This window comes from Brassica oleracea, chromosome C3 (genome assembly GCF_000695525.1).
Source record: "Brassica oleracea var. oleracea cultivar TO1000 chromosome C3, BOL, whole genome shotgun sequence".
Lineage (NCBI taxonomy): Eukaryota > Viridiplantae > Streptophyta > Magnoliopsida > Brassicales > Brassicaceae > Brassica > Brassica oleracea.
The window spans coordinates 30,224,905-30,232,053 of record NC_027750.1 but is presented as its reverse complement, the minus strand read 5'-3'; the positions used below and the strand labels follow the sequence as shown (position 1 = coordinate 30,232,053).

Sequence of the window (7,149 nt, the reverse complement as noted above, 5' to 3'; positions counted from 1 at the left end):
GCCCTTTGTTGATCCAGAAGTACTTACGGCTCAGTTGAAGGACAAGGATGATCGCATATCTTTGTTGGAGACCCAGATGGCGGCTCAACAGGCGGGCTATGAGGCACAGAGGAGGCTGAACCAGCAAATGATGGAGATGATGCAGAGGATGTACCCGAACGAGGTGTTCCCGGACGTGCCAGACCCGTAGTTTTTTTTTTTCCACAAACTCGGAATGTTTTATTTTTATTTGTGAAACTTTAAATATTAATTAATATGATTTCAATTTTACTTTTAATTTCATATTTTCGAATTTAAATTTCAGAAATTTTATTTTTTTAAAAAAATTAATATTTTTTACATTCCGAGGAAATTAATTATATTTTTCACTAGATCGATCGATGCGTTTTTGAACAAAAAAGCATCGATCGATGCGTTTTTAAAAAAACGTTCGGGCTATACCGAGGGAGCTGTCCCTCAGTATATTCCGAGGGACCAGTTCCCTCGGAATATACCAAGGGAAAAGTTCCTCGGAATAAACCGAGGAAAAGGTCCGTCGGTATACTCCTATCGATCGATGTATATATGTCCAAACACGCATCGATCGATGAACTTCCGAGGAATTATACCGACGAAGTTCTCCTTCGGTATATTCCGAGGACATTTCCGACAAACTAGTGATCCTCGGAATTCCGTCGGAAAATTCCGAGGGATTTCCGAGGAAAAAAGAAATTCCGAGGAATTATTTCCGACGGCGTGTTTCGTCGGTATGTCGTCGGAATAACGTTATTCCGACGAAATTCCGACTATTTTTTCCCTCAGAATCCTTGATGTTTTCTTGTAGTGATAGTAAATACACACTAAAAATAGAACTTAATGTCATCTTAGCAGGTAAAACCCAAAACAATGGAAAATCGTATTGTGTGGCCAGGCCAATTCAACGAAGTCGATAAAATCGGTAGTTTATTTCTGGAAAAAGAAAAACGTCGAGGATATTTAGGTCACTCAAGTTGACATTGTCAATATAAATAAAAAAATTCAATTGTAGCAAAAACACATGATTTGTATGAAAAGATATTTACTTGACGCTTTCTCATGATTACGGTTCCATCTCAATGTTGGAATTTACCTTTTTACCATCAGGTTCTTTTGGCTGGGATCCAAAAGAACTATTATTTGCTCGTTGTGTGTATCTGCAATGAAAGATGACAAAGAAAAACATAAGTGTCATCAAGTTTTGATAAATGTAAACATCAAACACACCAACAACTAAAGTAGCGTTCCATTAACTGAACCTCGACAAAAATAAAAGCCGCACTGGTAACTGAGCTGCCTATCAGCGTGCTTCAACTTGCTCCTACAAAGAAATCAAACTTTTAATGACTCCTGCCTTTCACAAGATGAAACGTAAACATCATCGCTGGAGATCATTTTTTAACTACCATCTCTTCTTCTACCTCACCTTTGCTTGGAGCTTTCACCGAGCATCACAGACCTGATGATGAGCTCGAGAGAAATCGATCTAAATGTAACAGCTAGCCAAATTTTAGTTAATTTGAACTACCTTGACATTTCGCCGGAGACGACCTACGATCAGGCCACAAGGAGTTTGGATTCGGAGGCGGGGGCATTCTCTTTGGCGGATCTGATCTTCCTTTAGGGGTTCGGGGTTTTAGTCAAGCTATCCGGATATTTATTCTCCGATTTGAATCCCTAGCTGAGATTTGTTTTATAAGTGTTTTCATCTTAATCTCTCTGATCTCGAGATGGAATCCAACGGTGGAGATAAATTTAGGGCCCATGTTTTTGCTCGACCATTTTACAATTATGTTTTTTTTTTCTTTATTCCCAACGTGGTAAGTTTTGGGTTGGGGTTAAGATACGAAAGTCTAATTTGATAACAGTAATTACAAAACCCAATTAACATTCTGCATAGTATACGTTTCCTTTTTCCAAAAGAGATTACAGAAAACCCTGTAATTATATCACGCTCGAAAACCACAATACATCCCTCAGTCAGTTTTGTCAACATATACACCGGACTTAGTACAATGTATACTAAAAACAATGAAGAAAGGTTTTTTCTCCTTAAAAATGTAAATCTAAAGTTGAAGATGTAAGTTCTATTTACCATCAGTCTTTTAGGGTCAGGCTCTGTTATTTGATCGTTTGTACATCTGCAATTAGGCATGAAAATTAGTTACTGAACAAGAAATCTGAACCAAACCAGAACCAAATATCCTAATCCGTACTCGATCCGATTTATAAAAAATATATCAAAAGGGATTATGTAAGGTGGTATTTCGGATATCAGAGATATATGAACCTGATCTGAATCCGGAAAAATATCCAAAAAATCGTAAAATAAGAAAATTAACATTTATCTCAATATACAAATTACTATTTGAGATAAATATTTGCAACTTAAATAAGTACTGAAATGTAGAGATGCCAGACGGGCCAATCCGCTTCCAACTATCTCAATATGTAGTGGGTTGAACTTTTATACCGACCGCGCGGGCCGGCCTACCACATGTTGCGGTTTGTGTATATATGTCCAAGCATGTTCCGCATAGCTAAGCAGTTAAGCAGTTCTGCAAGCCAATCCGCGCGTCTCCACTTAAAATATGTTATGTAGTTTTCATGCTATGAATATCATTTTAAAATGCATATGACTTATAAAAATAAATTATATAGTTTTTCTTATATAAAAAAATGTACATTAGATTGAAAGCGTTCATTTTTCAAAAGAAAAACGATAAAATAATTATAGAAAAACGAGAGAGGATAAGCAAATATGCTTTACAGTATTCTTATCATTTGAACTATTACATATAATATGCTTGTTTGTAATTATCAATCAACAGATGTGTCCAAGCATATGCATTGATGTTGTTGTTTTTCTAGTTTAAACCCAGTAAAAAACTTTACTTCATGTTTCTGGTATTGTGTAGACTGATTCCAGACTAAGAACAAAGACTAAAGCCCAAAACTCAAACGACTAAATTCATCGCCTATTGGACTAGGCAGACACGTTGATTTCGTATTTACTGACGTTCCTTTGCAGAACGACGATCATGCGGTAAGTCTTCGTAGGGCTGGGCATCATTACTCGTTACCCGCTTAAACTTGATATTTGACTCGTACCCGCCTTGAAAGTTCAAATACTCGGTGTTGTGAAGGCAAATAACAAGTCAACAATTTTCATTACTTCCAAGACCAAGTCAAGTATCAAGTATCATTATTATTTTTATTACTTGACTCATTACTCCCCGTTACTTGTCTCATTATTTGCTATTTGTTACATGATCTATCAATTACTTGTTTATATTTGTTTTTTTCTTTTACTTGCATTTAGGATTAGACACAAATACTCATTACTCTTTTTATACTTGTTACTCTTTTCGTATCCATCTTGATTTTTAAATACTCGTTATCTTCTAGTCAAGTATTACATAAAGAAGACAAATAAAAAATATATATGCATATTTCGATATTTAAACATTGTATAATTTTCACGATAACAAAAATATCTTTTCTAAACAAGTAACATGTAATTACAAGTCATATAACTAAATTCTTAAGTAGAAAAAAACAAAACACATTTTTATTTCTATTTCTAATAGAGTATTATTTAGTAACTAGTTCTTAAATATTCCGAAAATCTCGTAAATAGTTCACAAGTACTCGTAAATAGTTCACAAATACTCATAAATAGTAAGTAATAGAGCAAGACAAATAACTTGCAAGTAATTTATTTTTTATCAATTACTTGAAATAGCAAGTACTCATTTTTAACAAGTCAAGTACATGTCAAAGAATTCATTATTCGTATAAGGCAAGTCAAGTCGCAAGTACAGCGAAATAGCAAGTAACCGCCTTGTGCCCAGCCCTAAGTCTTCATACGTTGTTGGCATATAAATTTTTATGAAATATAAAAAAACTGAATTCTCTTCAAAAAAATTTTCCTAATCTGTGTAGAGTTACGATAAGGCTACTCTATCTTTGGCTGATGATGGTCGGAATACAGTAATGTGCATCAAATTTAATTCGAATAGCTCAACAGCAGCAGCAGTCTCTGCATAATCAAGTACTTGGCGAGTGATAATATGTTTTCAAAGCCTTTATATGAGTCTACCCTTTATTGTGTCGTCCAAAAACAAAACCTATAAACCGATGTTTGATTTCTCTCTGTTGTATTGTTGTTTTGATTTTTATGAACTGGGATGTCGTTTTGTTTTCGTATTGGATCCAAGCTGATATTTTTGAAACTTACATAGATCCAGTCCAAATTAGAGGAAAGTTTTAGTTTGACTTAATTTTACTTAAAGAAAGTTAAAAGGTATTTGTTCAGACCCGTTTGCAATTATAGGATTTTAAATGGAACCTAAAATCCATATTTTAACGAGGGAATACAACGCAGAGTAATATATCATGTTATTTCTATTTGGGAAAATTGTTAAAACGGAACAAAAAACAGCATCGTTGTCCTTTTGGTATAAAACTTTTTTGTCTACTTTTTTTCCATTTTATCATTTTCATTTCTAAAAATTAATGAAATAAATAATTTTATGAATCAAAAATATTATACAAAAATACAAACAATTGATAAAATACTCATATACGCAAACTGATATTTTTTTTGGTTGAAAAACTTGATAAATTTAAATTTTAAATTATATTATACTAAAAGTAGATTTCGTCTTCTACGAAAATGAGTTAGTAGAAATTGAATTCCAGATTAAACAAGTTTATCTACTTTTTTTTAGAATGAACAATCTACTTTTAATTAAACTTCTAAAAATGAGGAATGCAAATTCTACTAATTGTATAGTTAGCTTCTTTTTCTACGAATGCAGTTTTTACTTTTATGAGTTATTCTAAAATTCTACAAATGTGAAATCTAGACACTATTCAAACAGCTATATGAGGTAGAATCTGCTTATAGAATTTTTGTTTTGGTTCTATGCAGTGTAAAAAGTATAAGAAGGCTCAAGACATGCAAGAGTAAGAACACATGTCATCCCTTGCAAATGCTTTCTTTTCAGAATCTATTGAAGAGAACTTGCCATATATGTTAATTAGATCTAACTGAAAAACAAGAACATTAATTATATAATGATACCATAGTTGTTATAGAGCATATGAAAGTTCAAAAATGTTATTCTTTGTGCACGAAGTCAGGAAGCTCCTACGGTTTTAATATAATGATCAACTGAAGACCACAAGTTGTCCTGAGAAGTAAACATGTCGAAAAAGTGTTTTTTTTTTTTTTTGTAACTGGCATTTGTAAATGGGACAAAGTTGTCTTCAGTTTTACTTTTTTTTTGTATAAGTTCTCTTTCTTTATGATTTTAAGTTCTTATTTCATGTTTTTGTGTATGGATTTGATTTCAAATCCACAATTCAAATATAACCCCTTTTATGTTTTTCGGGTAGCTACATGTAATTTAAGAAAATATTTAGGAATTTTAATTATCTTCGATACGTTTGAGTTACTTTGACTTCGTTACCAACTCATAGCCGTTACAAGAATAATGTTGACGAGTGATATTTGGTGAAGTTGTTGTCACCTTTTTCAACAAATCAACTAAATCTTAACCCACACATCTGTGCAGGTGTTTTGTTTTTATATTAAAACATTTTAGTTTCTATAACAAAATATATCATTAGATTAATGCAATTTATATGTATTACATAACTATATAATACCTATATTTATGTGGCCTATAATGTTATCACTATAAATGTTTGTAAAATTTGTATTTTATAAAAATATTTATGTTGGGAACACTATTATGTAACCATACTATTTTAGATATTTTAATTTTATTTCTAAATTTGAAATGTATATGAAAGTTAAATTAAATTGGACCTACATAATACAGAAGAAATATTTTGAAATATTGTTAACAACAAAAAAAAAAATTTTAAACGAAACTATAATATATTGTACATGCAAAATGATTTTGTAGTAAAAATCTTATTTGAAAATATTGCTTGAAATACACAAATTGGATAAGATTTTTTTTATTTTCTTAAAAAATACCCTACCTTAACCTATTTAGGTGTAGAACCCGTTTAGTGGCTTACAGAGAGATGAAGATTTTGACTTGGTTTAGCTGTCATAGTGGAGCGAAGGGACCCAGACTCCTACGGGAGGCAGCAGTGGGAGTCTATTTAGATCTTTATAAATATTGGATCTCACCTGAATCGCCCCATCTATCCTCCTGAGGAGAAGTTTGGTTTCAAACCCCGGTTCGAACAGGAGGAGTACGCCATGCTAATGTGCCTTGGATGATCCACATCTCAGGGTCAGGCGCTGATGAGCACATTGAACTATCTATGTGGCTGAGATCCCTCACAGCCCAGGCACAACGACGCAATTATCAGGGGCGCGCTCTACCACTGAGCTAATAGCCCGTCGTGCAGGCCTCCTGCTGTGGGTCCGCTATGCCAAGCCAAAAGCGAGAGAAACCCCATCCCTCTCTTTCCTTTTTACGCCCCCTGCCGCCACACGAGAGGGACATAGGGGCGTGATAGAATCCGGCTTGTTTATCTTGATGAAATGGGTGGAATGGCTATCTCCATTCCAAAGATATTTACAATGTTCACTATCTTATCGATGGCATCATCAAATGATACAAGTCTTGGATAAGAAAATTAAGAAAAGAGCAAGTACAAAAATGAGTAATAACCCCCAATAGAGACTGGTACGATTTAATTCAACATTTTGTTCGTTCGGATTTGATTGTGTCATAGCTCTATAAATAATTGAATTCGGTTTATCGTTGGATGAACTGCATTGCTGATATTGACCCCAAAAAAGAAACGGTAGGTACAGCTAGTCCATGAACAGCCAACCAGCGCACTGTAAAAATTGGATAGGTCCTATCTATAGTCATTGGGTCCTCCTAAAAAGATCTACTAAATTCGTGAGTTGTTCCAAAGAATCAAAACGGCCTTTACTTGATCTAGGATGTGTGATGTATATGCCATCCCGAAGTGATCTATTAATCGGCTAATAAGTCGTTTAATAGAAGTTCCATCTATCACTTTATTGTGAAATACCAGATTGGCCCGTTCCGCCATAAGTACCTCCATATTCTGCTTAGGTGGGAAGAGTTGTGAACAAAGTGGAGAACGGGGGCGTAAGGCGTGGGAATCTGC

At 34.0% G+C, this 7,149-nt stretch overlaps 1 long non-coding RNA gene across 2 annotated transcripts in view; it reads right to left on the bottom strand.

Annotated features, from left to right (window-relative positions):
- The window catches only part of LOC106332980, a 20,126-nt gene extending 18,463 nt beyond the window's left edge, over window positions 1–1,663 (bottom strand). Inside the window, exons 1-3 of one of the 2 annotated variants that reach the window (XR_001268252.1) lie at window positions 1,442–1,663; window positions 1,275–1,336; window positions 1,109–1,172 (exon numbers count right to left, since the gene is read on the bottom strand). This is a non-coding gene — a long non-coding RNA (uncharacterized LOC106332980). The remainder of the gene's footprint in view (window positions 1–1,108; window positions 1,173–1,274; window positions 1,337–1,441) is intronic. The other variant, XR_001268251.1, reaches the window with a different exon arrangement.
- Window positions 1,664–7,149: the final 5,486 nt, after the last annotated feature.